Genomic DNA, 26,788 nt, shown 5'->3' on the forward strand with positions numbered 1-26,788 from the left:
GGTGAAACGCACGTGGTAATTAGACTATCATTTTATTTCGGTTCACAGGAATTAAGTGTAAAAGTTATGAGACAAATATGTTAAATATTGAAGTTTGTACTCATGTAATGTAAATACAATTTAACTTAACTGCAAATGGGATTTATTCTGTTATATTAAGTGAACACTTACAAAAGGTATAATGAATACAGAAATACTTGTTTAATGATAGATACCAGAGAATATGGTTAGAGAAAAAAATGTGTTTATGGTAAGATAAAACTATGATAAGTGAATGTTGTGGAAATATGTGAAGATACATTTATGTGGAAATGTACTTTGAAGAGAATGTGACTTCATGTTATCCAATTGTGGATATTACCTATGTTTCAATACAGAGCAACAAAAAATAACAGTAATAATTCTTGAATGCAGATATAAAGTTGAAATGAAGTTGTTAGTTGTTAAAGGGATAGTTCACTTTGAAATTAATTTTTGATATGTTTTAACTTACCTCAAGGGCATCCAAGATGTAGGTGTCTTTGTTTCCGCAGTAGTTTCAATTTTGATATTTTTAGGTCAAACCGTTCTTGTCTGTCAGTCATATAATGCAGGTCGATGGTCACTGGCTCAAAACACAAGCACAGAGTCCAAATTAAAACAATTCCCCATCGTCCAAATGAAACAATTCCCCATCATAAGTACACATTGATGGCCTAAGACACGAAACAAGCGGTTTGTGTGAGAAAACGAACAGTATTTATATCGTTGTTATCTCTTGAAAACAGCACACGTCCAAATGATCTCACGGCGCGGGCGGGTATAGATATATACACTAGATGTCGCCTTGGCTACTGCAGTTCATTGGAACGAAACCGTAGCCAAGCGACATCTAGTGTATATATGGTTATAAGAAACCGCTCGTTTCGTGTTTTAGGCCATCAATGTGTACTTATGATGGGGAATTGTTTCATTTGGACGATGGGGAATTGTTTTAATTTGGACTCTGTGCTTGTGTTTTGAGCCAGTGACCATCGACCTGCATTATATGACTGATAGACAAGAACGGTTTGACCTAAAAATATCAAAATTGAAACTACTGCGGAAACAAAGACACCTACATCTTGGATGCCCTTGAGGTAAGCTAAAACATATCAAAAATTAATTTCAAAGTGAACTATCCCTTTAATAAAAGATATTCCGGTTGAATGGAAAGAGAGCAACAGTTGTCCCGCGTCTCTTATAACTTTGTTATATTTGCAACATTTCCAGAGCACTTCGACCAGAAGTATCATACATCTGCTAGCGGACCCGTTACATATAGACTAGGCAGGGCGGGCTTAACATAATGACAACAGAGTTGCGACGGTTCCCTGCTACTTGAAAACAAAGAATGGTGACTGCTGGGGAACAGCGGTCTTTCTAATTGGCTTTGGCCGTGACTCTGGAGGACTTGGAGTTAAGCTTTTCTTTAAGAAAAGAGCAAAGAACAGCACTTAAGTCATTTTAAAAAAAGGAAGATGTGTTTGTAGTTTTGCCGACTGGATACGTCAAAAGTTTAATATACCACCTAGCCTTCTTCGTTGCTCTGATTGGTTGTAGCGCTATCCTATTGCGTGCAGAGGGATTTTGAGAGACAACCGTTTATCACGCCCCTCGGATTGAGCTGTACCAGTGTTGAGTTGCCAGACCTAATATCTTGATGTAGGTCTAGCTTGCCAGGCTACTGTTTTGTAATATGAATTACAGAATCTGTTCAGTTTGGCACAGTGTGGTGTTGATTTAAAAACCTTGCTTTCCCCTGTTGTCGGATTTCATGGAAACAGACACCAGTGATTTTGCCAAGAGATCTCTTATTTATTTATTATAAGACATAGGAGGAAGAGACAATGGACCAAGCAAAGGTCTTGATTCAGCTTCTCAGTCATCTTCTCTGCCTTTTGGACAAAGGGCTCAGTCTTTATACTTCTAACCAAGGAAAAAAACTGCATCACCATAGGAACACATAATGTTGAAATGTATACCCTTATGCTATGCTTGGTAAAACACTGCATATACATTTCAGTCTCTCCAGCACACACTCAAAGTCTCCTAAAGTCTCTCCCACATCTTCACAAAATACAATGAGTACAAATTATTATGAATGTATATAAAAGGTATAAAACAGATACATAATACTATTGATTATGAATATTGATAAAAAGTAATAATAATACTAAAAAACAATATTAAATTATGAAATTTGAGTCTTCAGTCCTTCCACTTGAACTGCGCCCGTCAGTTCCACACCATCATTCCCAGGTGGCCAACCTATAGAAGTGATAGTGAGGAGGAAAAGCAGACCAAGAAATATATATAAAAGACAGAAGAATAGAAACAGGAAAGACAACAAAAACAAAACAAAGAACAAAATAACAAAGAACCCCAACCCATGTTATATTCCCGCATACTATGTGTCATTTTACATCTATGTGTATGCATTTAAAAATGAACCCCAATCATCTAAGAAAAGAAAAACTAATAAGTCTCCGCCAGTGCCTTGACTCATTAATTACTTAACTCCTCAAGTTCCTGGCCAAAACAACAAACTAAAATAAAAGTTGATGCTAAAGGATTCTATCCCTTGGGGTTGAGAATCAGTATGTGGGTGTTCATTGTTTGTGAGGTTGTGTTTTGTAAGTAGTGTAGAATGTGTAAAATCTCTTATTTCACTCTGTATGTCCCATTCTTGGTTCTATCAATATGTCTCGTATCGAATAACTTACAACCATCTCTAATCAATGTCAATGGACTTGATTCCTGAAATGGAAGCAGAGAAATAATTAAACATCACTTCTTTGTTCCCAATCTTTAAAGCTAATGGATGAACAGTGCTCAATATCAGGCCATAAGCCGTCATTATCATTTTGTTCATTCACTAAGCAAGGTTTAACTTGTGACCAATGATACCATCTATCTGTTCCTACACCCTTCCCTTTAAGGCAAACACTTGTATCGGTTGTTAAGAGTATCTCATATGATCCCTACCATCTAGGTCAGGGGTGGGCAAACTTTTTGGCTCAAGGGCCACACTGGGTTTTAAAATTTGACAGAGGGCCGGCCCAGTAGCAGATTATGAAACACGATCTCATTAAATTGCGTATCTATACCACAAATTTTATTTCTCGTGCCATTTATACGCCAAAAATATATTTTTTTGCGTGCATATGCTGCGCACTGTAAACCCTTTGGTTAGGATTAGGGGTGCGGAGTGCGTGCCTATTACACGCCATTAAAGGGATAGTTCGCCCAAAAATAAAAATTCTGTCATTTACTCACCCTCAAGTTGTTTCAAACCTGTATGAATTTCTTTTTTCTGCTGAACACAAAAGAAGATATTTTGAAAAATGTCGGTAACCAAACAGTTGATGGACCCCATTGACTTCCATAGTAGGAAAAAAAATACTATGGAAGTCAATGGAGTCCATCAACTGTTTGGTTTACCCGAGATTTTTCAAAATATCTTCTTTTGTGTTCAGCAGAAAAAAGAAATTCATACAGGTTTGAAACAACTTGAGGGTGAGTAAATGATGACCGAATTTTCATTTTTGGGCGAACTATCCCTTTAAGTGCGTATCATATGCACGCGAAAACTGCGTTTCATAAGAACTACAAATACAATTCGTGGTATTCGCACTTTCATGAGATCGGGCGGGGCAAACACATTTACGTTGTGGCAACGTCTGCGCGAAATTCAACAACTGAGAGACGACATTCTGACATTTTTTTTATGCTAGATATCCCCCATTTAGGATGTTATGTTTTGAGGTTAATTTTTAAAAAACGAAAATTTGGAAAAAAAAACGAAATAAACGAATATACAAATTTATTTTAAGTATAATAAAATAAAACATAAAAAGCAAATGCAGATCAGAACATTTAATGAACAAAACCGGGTTCTGTACATGGCAGACGTCAGGGGAGCGTAGTCGAAAGCCGGGCGATAAAGGTTTTGTAAACGGAATCAGTCAGGAGGATACATCCACAAATCCAGAGTAGCAAAACTAAATAGCAGAAAAATCAAAGGAAAAACTAAACGTGTGCAAGCGGTTACCAAACATTTTTTTCTCTGTGAGTTTTCAAAAAAAGGAAAAAACATTAACGTGCACCAAGTCTATGCGCTTAAGTTGCTGTCTGTTTGGTTTCCATGGTGACGCGTCTAGCTTGTTACGTGACACACCGCAGCCACAACAGCGCTGAATGAATGATGATCTGCTTTTATGTCATTTTTCCTTTTTTACATTTGTTAGCTATGGCATGAAATATCTGATATTCCGATTGTCAAATATATGCAACGCAATTTATATATAACGCAAAGTATTGCAAGAAAAAGGCAAAATTAATGCGATCTTAAGACAATTTTTTAAATACTCGACGGGCCGGATTAAACAGCCTAACTTGTATGTGGCCCGCGGGCCGTAGTTTGCCCACCCCTGATCTAGGTTCTAAACCTTTCCTAGCAATACGTTTGACCATAACAAAACTGCCTAACTCAGGAATGTGTGGAATGTCAGTAGTGGTATGTTTTTCATCCCATTGCTGATGAGCTTCTCGCACTTTCTTATTATTGTCTTTGGTAGTCCACCAGTCTGGGTGCATGTGACATGCGCACCTTTATAGATTTTCCCACATTTGCTTTCATGCAAATTAAGCATCTCCTACAGTAGTCATCAATGACTCTCATCATTCGTGACCACCACCACGTCTCGCTGATTTGAGCTTTCATTGCTTTTGCTCCAGCATGCAATTTTCCATGATAAAGCTGCATTAGTTCTCTTCTTGTTCCAATAGGCATCACCACTTGTCCTGTTGAAATTTGAGTCTTCAGTGGCTTTCTGAATAACACAGCTACCTCACAATGTATTTGTTTGCGTGACTCAATTTTTGTTGCCCAGCTGACAATACCTTCGAATGTATTTTGGCAAAGATTGCTCTGTCCCCTCACCTTAAATACCAGACCAGAACAACAGGGGTTAAACAAATGTTGTTTAGAGTTGTTTGGGCCAATCCATGTACCCCAGGGGGGTAGCACCTGGTTTCAGGAGATATCATAAAGAGATATCAGCCAGAGAGGAGAAACAGGATTCTCCTAAGCTCTCAACCTTTCTCATTAAACCAATGACTGCAATGAAATTAAGACCATTTTACCAATCGCACTGAGACCCTTAAAATGACACCAAACATGAAAAGGAAAAACAACATATTCACAAGAAACACCATACGTGTTAAATAGACATTCTTAATGAACTTTCAGTGCCTTGAGGAGGGAGAGGGGGGATGAGTTGAAGTCAAACAAGGGGACAATGAGATAAGTTTGGGCAGGACATGGTTCTGTGCTCTGTCTTTGTTATCTGCTGTCCAGAGTGCATTTTATGGCGTTATTGCATGGTGAGTTTTGTTTTAGCAGGAAAATCAGTTCTTACATACTGCATTGGTAAGCAGTAATTCAAGGAGAATTACACTGTTGTGGATAACACCTTCAATTCCAAAATACTCCTCAAAAAGTTCAAACATATTTAAAGGAGAACTTGGTAACTTTTTTAACTTAATAAAACTGTCTAGAAATCATTTGGATGGTTAAACAACCTGTTCCGGTGATATTGGTGACTTTCCCCGCTCCCCCCAGCGTTCCCAGGCGGAAAACCAACCTTGCAACTTGGGGACTACCGTCCCGGCAAGATAGAAATCGGAAGTCTCGTGAGAAGCGAGAACAAGAACGAGCGCGAAACATGAATTGCTTTACGGCAATTCAACATAAACACACGCATGTATGATGTATTACCAGATTACCCACCTCGGTAGACATAGCTCCACGCGATACAGTTGGCTTGCTCCGATCAAAACAAACACACATGAGCAGCGGTAGAGAGGGGGAGGAGGCCAACGCAAGTGAGTTTTTTACGACCGTGTTGTGAAATATACGCACCCCCACAGCTGTAGGGGGAGCTCGTGGGGAAAACATGCAACAACAAAAGGGAAAATCAGCGAAGAAGTGACTAGAGTTCGCTAGAGTTGCCGAGTTCTCCTTTAAAGATTTCACTCTCGGGCTCATTTTGATACATTGATTGCACACTGGTGCCTGTCATCAAAACCTGTGGTGTCTTATAGATCAGAACATCTGGAATTGAGCTGTATTTGCCAAATATCTTTTGGTTCGAGCTGAAATGCATGTTTTAGGTCGCAAAATGTGACAATTCAGTCACAGTCTAGAGCCCTATATTGTGCTGTATTTCTGCTTTTACATGAGCTACTGTCAGAGAGCAATTTTTAAAAATTAGACATTCCCGTTGGTTGTAATCAACAAAGTGTCCTGTGCTCACCACACACACCGGCTATCGGTGGAGAGGAGAGATGTGGCTATAGGGTGATGTGTGCCTAACTTACACAGAAGAGACTTTGTTGCTCAGCACATGAAAATAAACTACTTCTGTGATTTCAGTCTGTGTTTAAGTGGTTTATCCACTGCATGGATCTTCATGTGTCGCTTCAGGTGAGTTTTAATAGAGAAACTATTTCCACACTCATCACACGTGTGCGGCTTCTCTCCAGTGTGGATCCTCTCATGTGTTTTCAGATGTTCTGACTGACTGAATCTCTTGTCACAGTGTGAACACTTGTAAGGTTTTTTCTCTAGTGTGGATCCTCTCATGTGTTTTCAGATTTGATGACTGATTGAATCTCTTGTCACAGTGTGAACACTTGTAAGGTTTTTCTCCAATGTGGATCCTCTCATGTGTTTTCAGATATGATGAGTCACTGAATCTCTTGTCACAGTGTGAACACTTGTAAGGTTTTTCTCCAGTGTGAATTCTCTGGTGCAGTTTTAAATGTTGAGCTGTAGTAAAAGTCTTCTCACACACTAAGCACATGTGCTCTCTCACTCCAGTATGCATTTTCTCATGTCCACGTAAATATGACAGCCGTGAAAAACTCTTTCCACACACAGAACATGAATGTGGCTTCTCCTTCGTATGAACTGTCAGGTGTGACTTCAGGGTTGATGCAATAAGAAATGTTTTGCCACATTGATGACATGTGAACATCTTCTCTCCGGTGTGGATCCTCATATGAACATTAAGGGATGAAGATTGACTGAAACTCTTCCTGCACTGATCACATGAGAACGGCTTCTCTCCAGTGTGGATCCTCATGTGTATCTTCAGTTCACTTTTAAAAGAGAAACTCTTTCCACACTGATCACACGTGTGCGGCTTCTCTCCAGTGTGGATGCTCTCATGTGTTTTCAGACTTATTAACTGACTGAATCTCTTGTCACAGTGTGAACACTTGTAAGGTTTTTCTCCAGTGTGGATCCTCTCATGTGTTTTCAGATTTGCTAACTGATTGAATCTCTCGTCACAGTGTGAACACTTGTAAGGTTTTTCTCCAGTATGAATTCTCTGGTGCTGTTTTAAACTGTCCGCTCTAGTAAAAGTCTTCTCACACTCAAAGCACATGTACTCTCTCACACCAGTGTGTATTTTCTGATGTTTTTGTAAATATGGCAGCTGTGAAAAACTCTTTCCACACACAGAACATGAATGTGGCTTCTCCTTCGTATGTACTCTCAGGTGTGTCTTCAGGGCTGATGCCATAAGAAATGTTTTGCCACACTGATTACATGGGAACGGCTTCTCTCCGGTGTGGATCCTCATGTGAACATTAAGGGATGAAGATTGACTGAAACTCTTCCCGCACTGATCACATGTGAACGGCTTCTCTCCAGTGTGGATTCTCTTGTGAACATCAAGATTATATTTGTGTGTGAAACTCTTTCCACACTGATCACATGTGAACGGCTTTTCTCCGGTGTGGATCCTCATGTGAATCTCAAGATTTTGTTTGCTTTTGAGAGACTTTCCACACTGATCACATGAGAACGTCTTCTCTCCGGTGTGGATCCTCATGTAAACATTAAGGTTTGCTGATTGCCTGAAACTTTTTCCGCATTGATCACATGTGAACGGCTTCCATCCGGTGTGGATCATCATGTGATGCTCAAGTCTTTGTTTGCTTGTGAAACTGTTTGCACACTGAGTGCAGGGGAAAGATTTCTTGGCTCTTCTTTTCTTTAAAAATGTCTTTTTAGTCTTTGAGCGACTCAAAGGATTTCCTCCAGGTTGGACATGAAGTTCCTCCTCCACTTCACTCAGTTCTTCTCTCTCCTCCTCCACTTCACTCAGTTCTTCACTCTCCTCACTCTCTTCCATCGGGTCTGAAATTAAAGAAAAACGTTTTTTTTTTTTAAATAATCAAAATAGTTCAAAGAGAGAAATATAGAGTGAATGGATATTAGAATTATACCAGATGTAACAGACAACTGCTATAAAATATTACAATAATTTGTCTTTTTATAAATTATCCGTTCCTAAAACTTTCCCTGAATGAGGTACACTGATCTTCCAGTTATTTTTTAAAAACATTATGCATAAATCCCATGTTTCTATAGTGAGAACTATTTAATATGTTTGATTAATGGCACACTTATCTAACATGATATGAACATTAAAATATACAATATTGGCATATTTTGACACCAACTTTTTGATATTTGATATATTTAATTATGTTAAAAACTCCTAAAAAATTTTAATTAAGGGCCGTTCACACTAAACTTCTCCTTCCATTGACTTCACATGCATGTGAAAGTGGGACACAAGAAACACAAGATCAAGTCAATTTCACTGCGAGAAAGAACACAAATGTTTGCAGTAAAGTTCAGGAGTAATATGGGCTAAAAATACATCTAATAAAGTCAGATGTAAAATAACACTGCATAGTTTATCATAGATAGATTAAAGCTTATATTATTCAAGAGCTGCTTCTCTTTGCATTTTGTTGTTTGATTCACATTAATGGAGCAATCATCAGAAGGTTTATTAGACTGCTGCCTCTTAAAGACCAAATGCAGATCTAATCATTATTACGCATCATATTTTCTCCCAACTATTTACGTCCATTTAAGACATAAACTGTATTTAACCTGTTAAGCTGCAACCCCACTTTTGAAAAATCCCCAGAAATGACATACCCAAACTGAAACAGATACAGTTCATGAACCCTTTGTACTAAAAGCACAAGTATGATCTCTGACTCATTTGAAAGCTGACACCTGGCAGTTTATTGTAAATGTAGAATTAATTATTGTCATAATGAAAAAAATTGTTATAAATAGCTTTAAAGTTTTGTAAAGTTATTAGAAATTTATTTTTATGAAACATCTTCATGAAAATAAAATTGAAGTTGACACTGTATCAATCTAGAAATGCACTGCAGCTAAAGCCACATGTCTGACCATATTATATTTAAAATATGAAGATGATAAGTCTAAAACTCTGTATTTAGTTAAATTTTTTTCAAGATAGAAGCACCTAGAGCTAGCTAGCATGTTAGCTTAGCACACCATCAATACATGACAATTTATGAGATTAAAACCATGTTTGTGCTCCAAACTTACTTAAAACGCAAGTGAAGTGTTTTAAATAATCTTCTGTGATCTAATTTGGCATCAGATAAAAAAATCAGACACAAAATATACTATTTGATCATATCAGGGTTGCCAACTTTTGAGTTTAGCTCAGGGGTATTTTTATTTAAAGGAATTAATTAATTATAAAAGCGATTTAAGGGAATAAAGAAAAAAATAGCTTATTGTATTAGTGAAATAATTGTAACTATTTGCAAATAATATTTTATTTTTAATTATGCATGCATTCTCTCTAAATGAATCAAGGAAATTATAGCATATTTTCAATTCAAAAAGGCTAAATTTAATAAATAAATAAAAAAAGTTGAGTAATTCGCGTCACCGGATACTGTCGGTAGTTGAACATTTCTATTGTAAAAGTCAAATATTAAATGTTTTCCACTTACATTTTGCCAGGCATTCGTTCACTTCTTTAATCATTCTGACATTGAAGAGCTAGACCACTGAACTTTTAGTCAGCCTAACACCAAACAGAGCGGTGCGTAATGGAGCGCATCAGAACAGCATCAAGAATATCAAATACATTGCAGTGAATCTTTTATTTGCATCTTAAGTTTATAGGCAAATTATAATAATGACAGGTTTGCGAAAGTGTAGAACTTGCTCGCGCAAAACACATCTTCAGCACAGCGACTCATATAAACGCCTCTGATTGGCCGATGCGTTCAACAGACAAGTCTGTGATTGGCTACAATGCTCAACGCTGCAAACTCAAGTCGTAAATATCTTTAATGCAAAGGGAAAAATATAAATAAAACTGTAATATGCACTTTTCATGGTAATCGCGGCTGCTGTAATCTTATTCATTTTTAAAAAAAATATTTTTATTGTTTTGCTCTATGAGAAAGACAAGCTAAAAAAATATTCGGGGCTTTACTAAAAACATTCGGGGCTTAAACCCCCTTAGCCCAGCCCTAGCGACGCCCTTGCACACCGATCTCTTGCTTGCTTTCCCTCTCTGCCGTGCGTGCGCTACGCGGTTTGGAGCACAGTCTCTGTCTCGCATGCGTGCTCGCTCTAGATTCCGGGAGATTTTAACTAATTTGCGCCATAAATAGTGGTCCATCCAGTAGTTAAGAGCCTGAATTGTTTATAGTAATTCTGAAATTTAGTGCACATGAGTGAAAAAAAAAAATACAGCACAGAATGCATAATTTAGCGTGAGATTTCTTTGTTAAGCGTGAGAGCGTGAGATTGAGGCTGAATGCGTGACTGTCACGCCAGATGCGTGAGAGTTGGCAACCCTGATCATATTCTGCACAATGATGGTCTATATAGATTAGCATTACATTATAAATATAATCTATTATTATGAAAATACCTGGCATGGCTTGAAAAACACAGGTAACTCAAATATCATTGCAATCATGTTTATTGTCTTCAAAACATCTTTATCTGCATGTTACAGCGCGACCTCTGTAGCTTTGTGTGTATCAGTGACGTCCTGGAATGTCACATGATTATGGCTCTTCTTCATGTTCTATATATGGGTTATTATTGTGCATATAGCGCCATCAGGCTATTGGTATGAGTTGAAAACACAGTAAATGAGATTGCCAAACGCTCATAAAGATTACATCGACGCATTTGTTTTGTGTTTCGCTGTCATGACGACAGCACGGGAGTTTTTTTATGAATGAAACCGGCTGACGCGCATAATTCATATTAAAGGTATCGACTCATTTTTTCATTTCATAACTCCTGACAGAAATTAAGAAATAACTGTCGCTATAAGTTTCTCAGAATACAATAGTGGTCAAATACTGAAACTTGAGTCTTATATCTTTTTAATGATGTATAGTTTGTCAAGGTATAACATTAAATCTGATAGTAAATTTGAACTAAATAAAAAAAAAAAAACGCTTCAGTGCGCGGGCGCACTGGCAACGGTTAACAGGTTAAGTGAATCTCCAAGGCGGCCATTTAGAATATTTTTTGTGTAGCTATATTTGATTGTTTAGATGTTCACACGAAGCCCAAAATATACGTTGCTTGTCTCATTGCGGTGTTTCGGAGCGCACGCCACATTTGGAACAACGTCTTTGCTTCAGTTTTGGTATTTTTAATAGCCTTTTATTATCAAACCCGTCCTGGAGTTAAGTAACAGTATAGACTACATTTTACAACAATAACCGATCATGCAGATTCTGACGTTATGTTTGGGTTTTAGGGAGAAATGACCGCTGCGAAGGGAAGGAAGTTGACAGAATGCTGCTTTAGTTTTTAATGGTTATACCTCAAATATCTTATTTTTATAATCATTGGAAGCCAAAATCTAAATCTAAATCTAGTCTAAATAAAAATCTAAATAAAATTTGTTTAATATCAAGATCTATAGTGTAACCATTTGAATGTTTAGTTCTGTCCTCATCGTAACTCATTAAAGGAGAACTCCGGTCAATTTTAACATTGAGCTCATTTTTTTGTAAATTTGGAGTGCTGTCAGTACAGAGAACAACGACAAAAATCTGTGTTGTTGCTTACACCGTGTTATCCTCTTTTTAAAATTTGCACCCTGTTGACTTCAATGGGGCAAGTTTTAAACCTGCTTTTAGCCTCTTAACATCCTTGATGTGTCATTACAAGTGCACCAGCCATGTGAGTGATTCCTTCAGAGTGAACACGGGTGAATCTGACTGCAGTAGATTCAGGTCATTGTCCATCTGCAATGTGAAGCGCCGTCCAATTAGTTCTGAAGCATTTGGCTGAACATGAGCAGATAATATTGCCCGAAACACTTTAGAATTCATCCTGCTGCTTTTGTCAGCAGTCACATCATCAATAAATACAAGAGAACCAGTTCCATTGGCAGCCATTGTGGTGGTGTTTAGAGCCAAAAAGATTAGAATTGTGTAGATGTCCCAATATTCATGGACCTGACTGTAGCACAGCATATTTTAAAATGAAGGATTTAAAGTTTTTGATCGTGTCTCCTGAAGCTGATCTTCTGTTCGCATTCACTCACTACGCACGGACTGACCGTCACTTACAGACAGTAATGCACACTTCACAAGATATTACAGCTGGATTCAATTAAATATGCAAGGTTTGTAAAATTAAATGTTTATTAGATATTCAGAGATTTGTTTAAATGACGTAGATGCGCATTTGCTGAATGTTGACAGCAAATGAGAAAGTATTTTAGCCTGATTGTTTGCCTTTTCTGTTACAAATAATATAAAAGCAAACGCTTTACTTTACTTACTTCGCATACCATTTACTTTCTTTGTTTACCAGTTCTGTCTAACAAAGTATTAGATATGAGTGACAGAGATCGTAAATTAATGAAGACGGAGAATGTGAGTGAGCATTGTGTGATCTGAGGAGCTGCCATTGCCGTTCTCTTCTGGCGCTGGTGTTCTCAGCGCCGCCCGTCAAAATAAAAGTCCTGCTTCCAACACTTCGGCCAATCAGAAAAACGTATTGGCCGATGCTTATATTTCCAAAATGCCAAATATCGGCCGATATATCGGCCTTGGCGATATATCGGTCGACCACTAATGCCGACGATACTCAGCTCTATTTTTCTTTAAAACCTAACGAAACTTACCAATTCACAAAATTAACGGAATGTACAGCTGATATAAAAAAATTGGATGACTAGTAATTTCCTACTTCTAAATTCTGAAAAAACAGAGATTCTAATTATTGGACAAAAACCTTCCTCACGTAATAACCTAGAATACTGTCTAACACTCGATGGCTGCTCTGTTAAGTCTTCGTCGTCGATTAGGAACCTGGGTGTGCTCTTTGATACCAATCTTTCATTTGAAAGTCACGTGTCTAGTATCTGTAAAACATTTATCCATCTTAAAAATATATCTAAATTACGCCATATGCTCTCATTGACAAATGTGGAACAATTAGTTCATGCGTTCATGACCTCAAGGCTAGATTATTGTAATGCTCTACTGGGTGGTTGTCCTGCATGGTTAAAGCTGCCGTCGGCAACATTTTTTTTATCATATTCAGTGAAATCGACACTATAATCCGACAGAACAACATAAAAAAGGTGGTTTTAGAAAAAAAAACGAGCTTCTAACTCCAACTGGAGCGTGTTATTTGTTTTGCAAAAATCCACCGCTCCCGGATCATCGGGTCCAATCAGCGCAAGGGGGGTGTGACTGTAAGATCTGACTGTCAATCACAGGTCGTGCACACGCCACAGATCCCACTCCCCCCTCGCGCACGTTACAATCACATGCACATGCCTGAAGTTCACCTGAAGATTGATGGCGGAGAGAAAATCTACTAACAAGCTTCCAATTCCTCGGTTATTGCTATCTATGGATAGATTAGCCAGGGCAGCCTACCTCCGAGTCCATGGTGTTGATCGATGCTGAAGAGACGGACGCGTTCACAGAAAATCAGGTACACACGCACAGTGAAGCACTGAGGAGCACGACCTCGATGGGAGGTGCTCGCTGGTAGTGGGGGAGGGGCATGAGAGTTGTAAACATTCAAAATTTTGGCTAAGTCGACTCAATCTGCCAGACTTGCCGACTGCAGCTTTAATAAACAAACTACAGCTGGTTCAAAACGCAGCAGCTCGAGTTCTTACCAGAACCAGGAAGTATGACCATATTAGCCCAGTTCTGTCAACACTGCATTGGCTCCCTATTAAATGTCGCATACATCTTAAAATATTACTGATTACTTACAAAGCACTAAATGGTTTAGCTCCACAGTACTTGAGCGAGCTCTTAGCGCATTATAGTCCTTCACGTCTATTGCGATGTCAAAATTCCGGCCAGTTGATAATACCTAGAATATCAAAATCGACTGCTGGCGGGAGATCCTTCTCCTATTTAGCGCCAAAATTCTGAACAGTCTTCCTACCATTGTCCAGGAAGCAGACACACTCTGTCAGTTCAAAGCTAGATTAAAGACACATCTCTTTGAACTAGCATTCACATGATACATTATAGACTTCTATAATCCAATGTTAGGCTGCATAGATTAGGTCAGCCGGAATTGGGAACACTTCCCATAAATCCTGATGTACTCGTGACATAAGAAGAATGGCATCTACGCTAATTTTAGTGTCTTTGTTTATCCCAAGGTTTTCCCGCAGCCTGCAGGATCCAGGCCGTATCCAGACCTGATGAAGGACCTTCGCCTGGACCCGATGACAATGCAGTGCTGAAGTGCCAACTAGTCTCTCCCTATGGAGGATCCCTTTACCACTATACAGATAAAGCGTTGTCGGGAATACTCAATTCGTATTCGTATAAAAATAATCTCAATCCATTGTCTCAGTTTTTACACAACCCATACAAAAATGTAATATATGGCCATAAATGTACTTATAGTTTAAATAGCATGACATATATCTATACATATATTTGACTTATCTGAGAACACAATATATGCCTGCAACATATATGAACATTTATGTGAGCAATTTTTAAGCTTTTGTGAGCTTCGGTTTGTGTTTCAAACATTAGTTGCCTGTGACGCAGCAGAAAATGGACTACGTTAACGTGCAGACGGTTGGAAGAATTTGTCATCTGAATAATCTAACCTGCGCGTGACGATAAGTGGGATTTAGAGTTTGAAAAGATGGAAAATTGTTCAACTGAGTGATACGGTAAGCCAATATATAAGTTATTTTTTTGTGTTCGCATTTCTACATTGTTTCCACATATTTAGTTTGATTTTCATTTACTCAACCCACTGCAAAATATGTTTTTCTTAATTAGTAGACAAGTAATGACTGTCCTGTTTTCTAAAAGAATAAGTCAAAATTCAGTGTGTTTATGCTTAAAAGAAGCAAAATTATATGCCAGTGCATTTTAGCATTCTAACCCTAACAAATTTTAATTTTTAGTTGAAAAATTTAATTCATAGAACTATGAATAGACAACTACATCGAACCACAGTGGAACCCACAGTAGTTATTTTAATTATTAATATTATTTATTTATTCTTTTTTTAGCGCAATTTTCCACCGGACAAAATTGCGCTTGTTAACTCATGATTTCTGTTCTGTGCGTCTGTGCACACCAATCTTGCACTTCTATCTACTCCTCAACCAGTCCACCTAGAGACTTCGGGTTTTCGGCATTATGTTAAGGAAGGTCTACTCTCGGGAACGCACAAAAAAAATCCAGGAAAAGATTTACTATCTCTTAGTGTTGTGATCCCATGAGGTAAGAAAATTGTGCTAAAACACTCACCGAGTTTTTATTACTTGTTTTTATTGCATTACAGGTCAATCTCTAAGCAACCAGTGCTGGATATTACGTTTGGAAGCTCAAGGTGTGTGTGAAGGATCACAGCCTGACTTCATCACTGGCCTGGCAGCACTGTTTGCCTCCACCTATGAGTTCAGCTTGCAGTACCAGGAAGAGGCAGCACCTTGAGTTTGTTTAGAGGTTAGTCATAAGCATATTTGCCATACATATATATATTAGACTGAATTGTGTCACTAGCCTTGTCTTGACAGTATTTATTAAGCTGACTACTGGTATGAACAATATGGCCCTGGTTTCCATACAGGGCTTAGCTTAAGCCAGGTCAAGGCCTTAATAAAATTAGCGTATTTAAGCAGCTTTTATAAAAATGTATCATAAAAAAATATATATATATTACTGGTGTGCATCTTGAGACAAAACAGTGGCAGTCACATATTTTAAGATATGCCAGTGCAAGTTGTTTTCAGTTGAAGGATTAGTGAAAATTATGTCATTAATTACTCACCCTCATGTCGTTCCAAACCTGTAAGACCTTCGTTCATCTTCAGAAAACAAATGAAGATATTTTTGATGAAATCTGAGAGGTTTCTGAACCACCCATAGACAGCAACATCTTTGCAACTTTCAGGCCCAGAGAGCTAGTAAAAACATTGTTTAAATAATCCATGTAACTACAGTGGTTCAACCTTAATATTATGAAGCGACGAGAATCCTTTTTGTGCACAAAAAACCCCCAAAATAATGACATTATTCAACAATTTCTTCTTTTTCACGTCATTCTCCTACACTGTTGACGTAGTGCAAACAGTGTCAAGTCACCTTCATTTATATATTGCTTTTAACAATATAGATTGTTTCAGTTTTACAGAGATAATAGGAGATTACAGTAGCATAGACTGTTTAGGCTTTACAGCATCTCTAGAATAAAGTTATTAGATCGACTATTTTTGACCGTCAAAATGCTGGCGGACACAGCTTCAGTGAGTTGTTCAAAATCTTTCTATTAAACTCTCTATACACATACAATGTTCTCAATGCTGGAGTTCATGTGTAGAGCCTCTGGTGATACTTCAAGCACAGTTTCATGTTGTGTCGAGCCTTCTTAGTGTTTAAAAAATAGTGATTTTTGATGCTATCATAGAAGTGCCCCAAGCACTTCAAAAGGCAATTTGACCAAAAACGAAAATACGGTCAAACTTAAAAGTGGCGTTTCCATTCTAATTATGCTTTTAGACTAAAGTTTGCCTCAGGTAGAAAAAGCCAGTGCAGCGCTTCTACGTCAGAACGCAGGCTTATTATTGTCCGACTCTGGTCGTGTGTGATGAGCCATGAGCTAGCCAATAGTGAGCCTACGTTCTGATGTAGAACCCAGAAGCGCTGTACTGTTTACACTACGTCAACCGTGTAGGAGAATGACATGGTAAAGAAGAGATTATGCAACAATGTTGTTATTTTGGGGGGTTTTTTTGCACACAAAAGTATTCTCATCACTTCATAATATTTAGGTTGAACCACTGTAGTTCCCTTTCGTAGTCACTCCGAGTTACGAAAGGAGAATTTCCTTTCACAAAAAGAGCATTGCGCGCGGTACGTCTTTTTAAAGATGCCTCGCCCGTGCACTTCTGGTTGCGGTCGACTAGTTTCCGATTCTGATGGGCACAATCGTTGTCTTGCGTGTCTGGGTGTTGACCACGCTAAGGCAGCGATTGTGGATGAATCATGTTCCCATTGCGGGAACATGACCATCGCGCTGTTGCGGTCGAGAAACAATCTCGTTCGAGGTAGAGTCCCCTCATCCGCACCCCGATCTACGAGCTCCACGAGAGCTGGTACTTCGGCTGGCGGCCAGGGTGACCTGAGTGTGGTGTGGAACAAAGCGCAGACTCTTCCACACTCCACACCTCCCTCTAGCACTGTGCAACCTGTGAGTGTTCCAAATGAGCCAGCCGTGCAATCTCACGGCGCACCGCGGGTCTCATTTGGCGCTCCAGATGACGATCAAATGTCGATCACTGCATCACAAGGTGGGCAGGAGTCCTTGGGAAGTGACGATTCGGCTGTGCTGCTGCCTTCGAGTGTGCCAGCATTGCCCGAGTCAGATCCCGAGCTGACAGCCATGCTTTCCTGGGCAGCCGCGGCCATTGGCCTCGAGTGGTCTCCACCACCCGGTCCAGTGCGCTCGCGGCTGGACAAATGGTTTTTGGGTGATCCCCGTCAGCGTCCAACCCCAATGCCATTCTTCCCGGATGTGCATGAGGTCGTAACGAGGTCCTGGAAGTTACCCTTGTCTTCCCGTGATCGCCCGGCGACCTCCTCCGCCTTGCCTCCTCTCGATCAGACGGCTGCCAAAGGGTACACTGGGGTTCCCCAGGTTGAACGCTCTGTTGCCATGCAACTATGTCCTCAGAGTGCTTCTTCCCGTGGCGACCAAAAGCACCCCTCCAAGGCCTGTACGTTCTCCTCCACTCTCGTGGCGAAGACCTATAGAGCTGCGGGGCTGGCAGCCTCCTCACTGCATGCCATGGCGACGCTGCAGGTCTACCAGGCCCAGCTGTTACATGACATGCACGAGGGGAGGACTGACCCAGCACTCTTTGATGAGTTGCATGCCGCCACCAACCTTGCTCTCCAGGCGACGAAGGTGACCGCACGCTCGCTTGGTCAGGTGATGTTCACTTGCGTGGTCAAGGAGCGACACCTGTGGCTCAACCTGGCCAATATGCAGGAGGCCGAGCGGACCCGGTTCCTCGACACCCCCATATCCCAGGCTGGCCTCTTTGGCGGTGCAGTCGAGGACTTAGCCCAGCAGTTCTCGACTGCTCAGAAGCAGACTGAGGCTTTAAAACATGTCGTGCCCCGGTGGCTCGCTGCTCCGGCAGTGCAGTCGTCGGCACAGGTGCCTCCGTCCGCTCGCCGCCGAGGGCGCCCTCCGGCGGCTTCCGCCCCTGCCGATCGGCCCCTGCAGCAAGCTGCTTCCAGGTCGCGTTGTGGAGGAAGCCGCAGGAAGGCCCCACAGCCCTCTGCCGCCACGCTACACGCCAGGCAAAGCGGCGCTCCTGAGACGGGCTGCTCAGAGATGGCGTTGAGTTCCTTTCAGGAGACGGTAGCAGGGCCGCTCCTTCCTCTGGTGGAGGGCCGGGGGAGAATCCTTGGTTTTCTCACTCCCGCTGCCCGTCCCACGACGGGCAGTGCCCTATTGTGGTTAAAGAAAGAACTGACTCTCCCATCTCTGAGCACACAGAGTTCTCGGATGACAGTGCGCGCCGCTCACAAGCCTCGCCACTCTCGTCCCCCTCTGTCGCCAGAACCCTGCCAGAAGCACGGCCCCGTGGAACGCTGGTCCTCCCCTGGCCTCCTCTGGCAGGACGTGGCTAATGACCGTTCCCCCGCACCGGGCTGCTATGCCACCCACGCCTGGGCCGGTCATTCCGCTTCGCTGCACCACCGAGGGTACGTCTGTGGTCCGCATGACCCCGCTGGTACAGTTTTTGGGAGCCTGGTTAGAGCTTCCCAGACTGTCCCGCTGGGTCGCGAGGACCATCAGGTTCGGTTACGCGATTCAGTTTGCACGGTCTCCTCCCCGCTTCAGGGTAGTCCGCTTCACTATGGTCGGTGGCAATGCCCCTGTCATGAGAGCGGAGGTCGCCACCCTACTGGCGAAGGGTGCGATCGAGACTGTCCCTCCAGCCGAAATGAAGTCCGGCTTCAGGTGAGCCTCATAAGCCCTGAGCTCTTCCAGCACTGTCGACGTCAACGCCAGAGTTATGCCACCGGCAGCTTTCGCGCTTGGCTAGGTGCCTCCATGTGCATGGTTCCCCCTCCAGGCGACCCCCACATGTGTATTTCCACTGTAAGCCTCTCTGAGCATGTGTCTTTCCCTCAGCAAGCCACCTTGCCACCCCTGGGGTTGAAATATTCCACCTGCGGCTGGACACCCCAGTGATACTCCATATGCAGCCCCCCGGGGTCATATGTGTATCCCAAGTCCCCCCCTTCGGGCTGGGCATAATTGCATATTTCCACTGAGATATGCTTCCCAGTGTACCTTGGTATTCCTGTGTTAAGTAGGACTCCTTCGTCCGTGCCAGTCTCACGACAGGGAGCTCAGACTTACACAGGGCACTGGAAGACAGTCGAGAGGTGGCGTGATTACACTGGGAACCCCATTCGTCGTCATCCGGCATAACTCGGAGTGACTACGAAAGGGAACGTCTCGGTTACATATGTAACCCTCGTTCCCTGAGTAGGGAACGGAGACGTTATGTCTCCCTGCCACTTCCGCTGTACTGCTGGAATGCCTGAGTTCAGTCTCGGCTCCTCAGCGAAGACATATCTGCATGTTGTTGGCGTACTTCCTTATATACCCCCAGGGTGGGGTGGAGATACGCTATGCAAATTCCGCAGACCCATGGCATTTCATTGCCATTGGCTCGTTTTATATCCTCGAAGATGATAGGCTTTCTAAGCGAAACCCCATTCGTCGTCATCCGACGTAACGTCTCCATTCCCTACCCAGGGAACGAGGGTTACATACGTAACCGAGATGTTATATGTACTATTTACCAATGTTTTTACCACCTTTCTGGGCTTTGACAGTTGCAATGACATTGATATCAATGGAAGAACAGAAACCTCATACCATCATAATTATGAAACCATCATTATGAAACCATCATAATTCATCAAAAATATCTTAATTTGTGTCCCGAAGATGAACGAAAGTCTTGAGGTTGAGTAATAATGACAGAATTTTAATTTTTGGGTGCAAAAATTCATGTAAGAATTTTCATTTTTGGGTGTAACATTATCATGTAGTCATATATGCAATAAACATTACAAGGCTTGCAATTAAGTTAAATTATTTCTGTCACAAAGGTTTGGGCTGGATTCTGGCAATGTGTGCTCTATATAAACTGAGAGTCTATGACTGCCTTTTCACTGATACTCTAATGGACCTGATGAGGGGATGATATTGTTAAAGCTGCAATCGGCAAGTCTGGCAGATTTCTCTCCGCCATCACGCTTCATGCAATCTTCAGGCGAACTTCAGGCGTGTGCATGTGAGATATTGTAACGTGCGCGAGGAAGGGGGGATCTGTGGCGTGTGCACGACCTGTGATTGACAGTGAGATCTCACAGTCACACCCCCCTGCGCTGATTGGACCCGATGATCCGGGAGCGGTGGATTTTTGCAAAACAAATAACACGCTCCAGGTGGAGTTAGAAGCTCAGGTTTTTTTCTAAAACCACCTTATTTATGTTGTTCTGTCGGATTATAGTGTCGATTTCACTGAATATGATCAAAAAAATGTTGCCGACGGCAGCTTTAATGAGCTGGGTGATGCGTAGACAAAAGTTGTAGAGTAAAACTTTAAATCTGGCAATCCCACTTCCAAAAGTTTAATTAGTTGACCGTGCACATGTAAACGGACACATGGAGTTGATGTATTTTAACCAGGGCAGAAAAAATATCAGTTATTGATCACAACATCCAATGCATTTTTTTTTCATGTTGTTCAGTTTTAACCAAACAAACTACCGTATTTTCCGGACTATAAGTCACACTTTTTTTCATAGTTTGGCTGGTCCTGCGATTTATATTCAGGTGCGACTTATATATCAAAATTAATTCAGACTGAGATGAAAACATTACCGTCTACAGGGCGCTCTATGGCGGAGTTGTTCTGAAGTGACACCAAGGATGAAGAAAATTCAATGGATTCAGTGATGTGGAATGAGATCGCTGGAGCTTGGTGAACTTCTTTACTGGTAACTTGCATGTTGGACTCGCTGGCTTATGTTAATTTAGCCTATTCAGCCTCCCAGGTATATGTTCTTTATGCTATTGTGTAGCTGAATAACTGTTAATGTGTTGCGTTAACATACCGGACACCTACTCAGCCTGTTGTTCTGTGTGCTACTGTGTAGTTGAATAACTTGCCTTTCCAGATTAAATGTCTATTCTTGGTCTTGGATTTTGTGAAATTAATTTCTAAATAAATGCGACTTATAGTCCAGTGTGACTAATATATGTTTTTTTCCTCTTCATGACACATTTTTTGACTGATGCGACTTATAGTCCAGAAAATACGGTAGTCGTTAAAACCGATATCTGGTTTCTTTTTACACATCTTTTGTGCTGTCTCTCTCTGAGCTATTCCTTTAATTAAGTGCTAACTGTTACCTGTTTGTTGTTAAGTGTTAAAATTGCATTTTATGTTTAAAAAATAATTCAGCCAACATGTTCACAGAAAGCAATTTTCTGATCTTTGCTTTTAACCTAAATAAATGTTTTAAAACCCAGAAAATGTTGTTTTCTTTTTCCTAGTGTGACTACTCTTATGAAACCTTAAAGTATAATGTTTTAATTATGTAATAATAAAAGCAGTATTCCCTGTAAAAATACAATTTATTGCTGTAGACAAGTGCTGTATTTGGTAATTACAGTGGATTACTGTAAATGCTGTTTACTGTACTAGTGCTGTAAAAATACAGTATGTGGATGGCAACCCAGCTGCCAGTATTTTACTGTAAATTTACAGTGAAAAGTTTTACAGTGTACATTGTCATGACCGGCTTTGCCGTGCTGCTGGGCAGCTTGTTGTTTGTCTGTGTTTTATGGTTGCCGTCTGTCTGTCTGTCTTAGTCCTACAGGTGGAGCTGTAGGCTGGCCGTGAAGGTTAATGGATGACCTGTTAAAAGAGGCCTTCCAGGGTCTCGCGCTCTCTCTCCTCTTCGGGCTGTCGGTCCGTGCGGCTGGTGGCTGCCTCGCTGGTCGCACTTACCTCCTCTCACCACCCGTTTCATTCTACTGACGAACACTACATTTTTGGTTAACCATTACATTTACTGATACACTTCTATTTTTTGTTAAATAAACACTCTTTGTTAAATGTAGCGGTGTGGTCTCGCCTTTCATGTTGCGATCACTGTATGAGCCAAGTGGTCGTAACATATGGGGGCTCGTCCGTTTAGTCTTTGAGTTTGATAAGTAACGTTAGGCTGCTTTAATTTCTAGTAGTAGGCTACTAGTGTGTGTAGTGCTGCGTTATGTGATCTAGCCGGTTTATGAATGAGTGAAGTAAGTTGAGTTTACTATCAGCTCGCGGATTGTTTTGGGAGAGCCACACTGATTTTGTGTGTGTGTGTGTAGGAGGGAGAGTTAAGATAAGGAGCGTTTTTGTTTCAGCCGTTCGGTGAGTAAGGTTCGTTAGCAGTTTGGGTGGCTGGACGGGAAATTTTGTGGAGCCATGTCTTGTCCCCAATTAGTGCGCTTCGGCGTTGTGGGTCTAGCTTACTGTCACTGAGGTCTGAACGAGGGCACCGCCGTGGAGCACCGGCTGGAGTGACTTTGTCGGGACAGTACGACTCCAGCGGTATGGGTGAGTAAATTATCCTTGTTCTTGGACTTTGGTGTGAAGATAGGTTAGAATAGTAGGGGGGTAAATGTTAGGGGGATGCTCCAGCATTAGTCTGTCTGGTTACCTGAACTGTATCGACTTTATAACCGGTTTGGCTGGATTTGTTGTGGATTGGAAAGTGTACTGATGGTCATGTTGGAGGAGTTTTTAGCAGCTCCGTCTGAGCGTTTGTTAGTGGGGTTAACTAGGGAACAATTGTTGAAGGTGGCCGAGTATTATGCGATTGAGTTGCCGGCCGTACTTAAATCTGCTAAGAAGAAGGAATTTGTGGGTTTTATTCGCGAGTTCTTAAGAGAGAAGCAGGTTTTGCCTGATGTAACCCCAATCAGTCCTAGTCCAGAAATACAAATTAACGAGATTGCTGATATTCCTGAGTCTAGCGTAAAGCCTAAAATGCAGCTTAAGTCCAGCGATTTAACCTTTGAACAACAAAAACAACTGTTGAGGATAGAGATGGATATAGAATTAGAGAAAAAGAAATTGGAGTTGGAGCAAAAGAGATTGGAATTTGAGCAATTTAAATTGGCGAAGGAACAAGAGATGCTGGAGAAGCGTTTAGAGCAGGAAAATGAGCAAAAACGTTTGGAAGTGCACGAAAAAGAGAAAGACCGTTTGTTAGAATTAGAAAAACTTAGAAGTGAAGAACAGGAACGAGATGTAGAAAGAACTAGACTGAGACTACTTTCTGAGGGGAGAATTGATCGAAATTCTACCGGTAAGTCAGATCTAGCTGGTATGATAAGGTTCCTGCCAAAATTCAACGAACAGGAACCGGATATATTTTTTTCTTTATTCGAAAACATAGCCACTGATCGTGATTGGGATGATGAAGACAAAACAGTACTTTTGCAAACTGTATTAGTGGGTCACGCGCAAGAGGCGTTTGTGGCTTTGGCACCTGCCGAGAGAAAGAAATATAACAGCGTAAAACAGGCAGTCTTAAAATGTTATGAACTCGTTCCAGAAGCTTATCGGCAACGTTTCAGAAATTGGCGAAAATGTGAGAGACAAACCCATACCGAAGTGGCAAGAGATCTGAGTAGTTTTTTCAATCGTTGGCTTGCTGCTGAGGGTGTCGAAACATTTGATGCGCTGAGAGATTTGCTGATTCTGGAACAGTTTAAAAATATCTTGCCTGAGAGAATAGCTATTTATGTGAATGAGCATGAAGTTAAGACTGTTGCGGAGGCTGCTGTTCTCGCCGACGGTTTTGTGTTGACGCACAAAAGTAAAGTACGTGAGTATTTTCCACGTTATGAATATGACCATAGGGAATATCGATCAGGTCGGGTTAAATTTGATCATTTAATGAAGAATAAAACACGGGAGACTGAGGTTGTTGGTGAGAAGTGCAATTATTGTTTGGAAAGAGGACATTGGAAGCGAGAGTGTCCAGTGTTGGGTGCGCGAAATAAGGTTAGAACTGCAAATGGAAAAGCTGTTGGTTGCGTGTCTGTTGTGCATTCAGATGGGCCTGTTGTGTTTCATGTGGATCAGTTCTCTAGTTCGGAAGTTAAAAATGTCGTTCAGCCTGACGCTGGTGAGGAGAAAAATCTTGGAGCTGTGTCTAGGGGTGAGTGTGAAACTTCTGGGGTGTCTTATGTGTCGAACTATGCGCCATTCATTAGTGACGGTTTTGTCTCGTGGGTAGGGGATGCGCACAGAGTCCCAGTGAAAATCTTGAGGGACACAGGAGCCTCAGAGAGCTTTATTTGTGCTTCAGTTTTGCCATTTTCTCCAGTATCAGATACTGGGAAGTTTGTTTTAATTCGTGGAATAGGCCTTCAGTCTTTCCCGGTGCCTTTACACAGAGTTCAGTTATTTTCAGGATTTGTAAATGGCGAGATTACAATTGCAGTGAGACCCTCTTTACCTGTAGATGGCATTGATATCATTTTGGGCAATAATTTGGGTGGGTGTTTAGTGTCCCCACCGCCTGTGGTTACTGTCGTGCCTTTGTCATTAGAGGAGCCTGATAAGTGTTTGCAAGATTTTCCAGAGGTTTTTACTGCCTGCGCTGTGACGCGTACAATGGCTCGCGCGCAGATAGGTGCACCATCTGATGTGTCTAACATGTCTGTGTCTGGTTTGTTTATTCCAGAATTACCTGCGCCGTTGTCTTATGATGAGCTGGTGGAAGCTCAAGGAAAAGATCAGATTCTGGAAAAATTTTTTGCTCTAGCTGCAGCTGACCCAGGTAAAGGTTATCTGGTGCAAAATGGTCTCTTGCTCCGAAAGTGGTCATCTTGTGTTGATCCTGATGTGGCAGATCAGGTGATGCAGGTCGTGGTACCTGACAAGTATCGCGAGTTAGTTCTAAAAACAGCACATGGTATAGAGTCTGGACATTTTGGTGTTAAGAAGACCTATAATCATATACTACGACATTTTTTATTGGCCACGGATTAAGCGGGACGTAATGAAGTTTGTGAGAACTTGTCATTTTTGTCAAGTGGCAGGGAAGCCAAATACTACAATCAAGCCTGCTCCCTTACAGCCCATTCAGTCTGTAGGCATGCCGTTTGAACACATCATTATTGATTGTGTAGGTCCTTTAACTCCATTAAAAACTGGATGTACATATCTGTTTACAGTAATGTGCCAGGCGACACGGTATCCGGCTGCATATACGTAAAGAGCAATAACCACAAAGTCCATTATGAAATGTTTGTCACAGTTTATTTCTGTTTTTGGGATCCCGAAGATAATTCAAAGTGAACGAGGTTCGAACTTCACCTCCAAGACCTTTGCGGCTGCGCTGAGATTGTTACGTGTGAAGCACAATTTGAGCAGTGCCTATCATGCTCAAAGCCAGGGGGCGCTGGAACGTTTTCATGCAACCTTGAAATCTCTGTTACGCGCATATTGCGTTGAAATGAAGAAGGATTGGGAAGAGGCTTTACCATGGCTTTTGTTGGCGGCCCGTGGGGTTGTTCAAGAAAGCACAGGATTTTGTCCTAATGACTTAGTTTTTGGTCACAAAGTACAAACATCTTTGTCTGTTTTGAGCACTGAATTAGACCAGTCAAAAACCCCTGCCAGTTTGGTGGAGTATGTTGATGGTTTCCGCCGTAAATTATTTTTGTCTTGGAAGTTGGGCTAGTGAACATCTGAGTGCGGCTCAGGACAGAATGAAACAGCGGTATGATCGAAAGGCGGAGGCCAGGGTGTTTAATCCTGGTGATCAGGTGGTAGCATTGCTGCCCATCCCAGGTTCGTCTTTGACAGCAAAGTACTCAGGCCCTTTTACGATCATGTGTAAAGTCTCGGAGACAAACTATTTGTTGTCTACTCCCGAACGCAGGAGATCAACGCAGCTTTGCCATATTAATTTGCTGAAGCCTTACTACTCCACATTTTCGGGGGTGGTGGGTGATCACGCGGACAGTCCTGTGGGATTGGCTGTTGTAGAGGGGCTGCCGAACGTCGCTCAGGTGGCAGCTGAGGATGGGGTGCAGTTTCCAGATGATGCAGTTTTACATGGGTGCTTGAATAACACGCAGAAGCTGGCTGAACTGGATAGTATGTTGGGGCATTTAAGTGGGGAACAGCGCGATAAGTTAAAGTTTTTAATTTCTGAATTTTCGTCTTTATTTTCTGACACTCCGACCTGTACAAGTTTAATCGAGCACGATATTGACACACAGGGTGCCCGCCCAGTTAAG

At 41.4% G+C, this 26,788-nt stretch overlaps 1 long non-coding RNA gene across 4 annotated transcripts in view; it reads left to right on the forward strand.

The window, feature by feature from the left end:
* The window catches only part of LOC311073706, a 58,590-nt gene that overhangs the window by 24,466 nt on the left and 7,336 nt on the right, over nucleotides 1-26,788 (forward strand). For 2 of the 4 annotated variants that reach the window (XR_014604197.1, XR_014604200.1), the window contains 3 exons: nucleotides 14,568-15,095; nucleotides 15,719-15,882; nucleotides 21,365-21,999. This is a non-coding gene — a long non-coding RNA (uncharacterized lncRNA). Of the gene's footprint in view, nucleotides 1-14,567; nucleotides 15,096-15,718; nucleotides 15,883-20,577; nucleotides 22,000-26,788 lie in introns of those variants that run through there. The other 2 variants (XR_014604199.1, XR_014604198.1) reach the window with 2 other exon arrangements.

The sequence above is a fragment of the Abramis brama genome (genome assembly GCF_963993115.1).
Source record: "Abramis brama genome assembly, chromosome: 1".
Lineage (NCBI taxonomy): Eukaryota > Metazoa > Chordata > Actinopteri > Cypriniformes > Leuciscidae > Abramis > Abramis brama.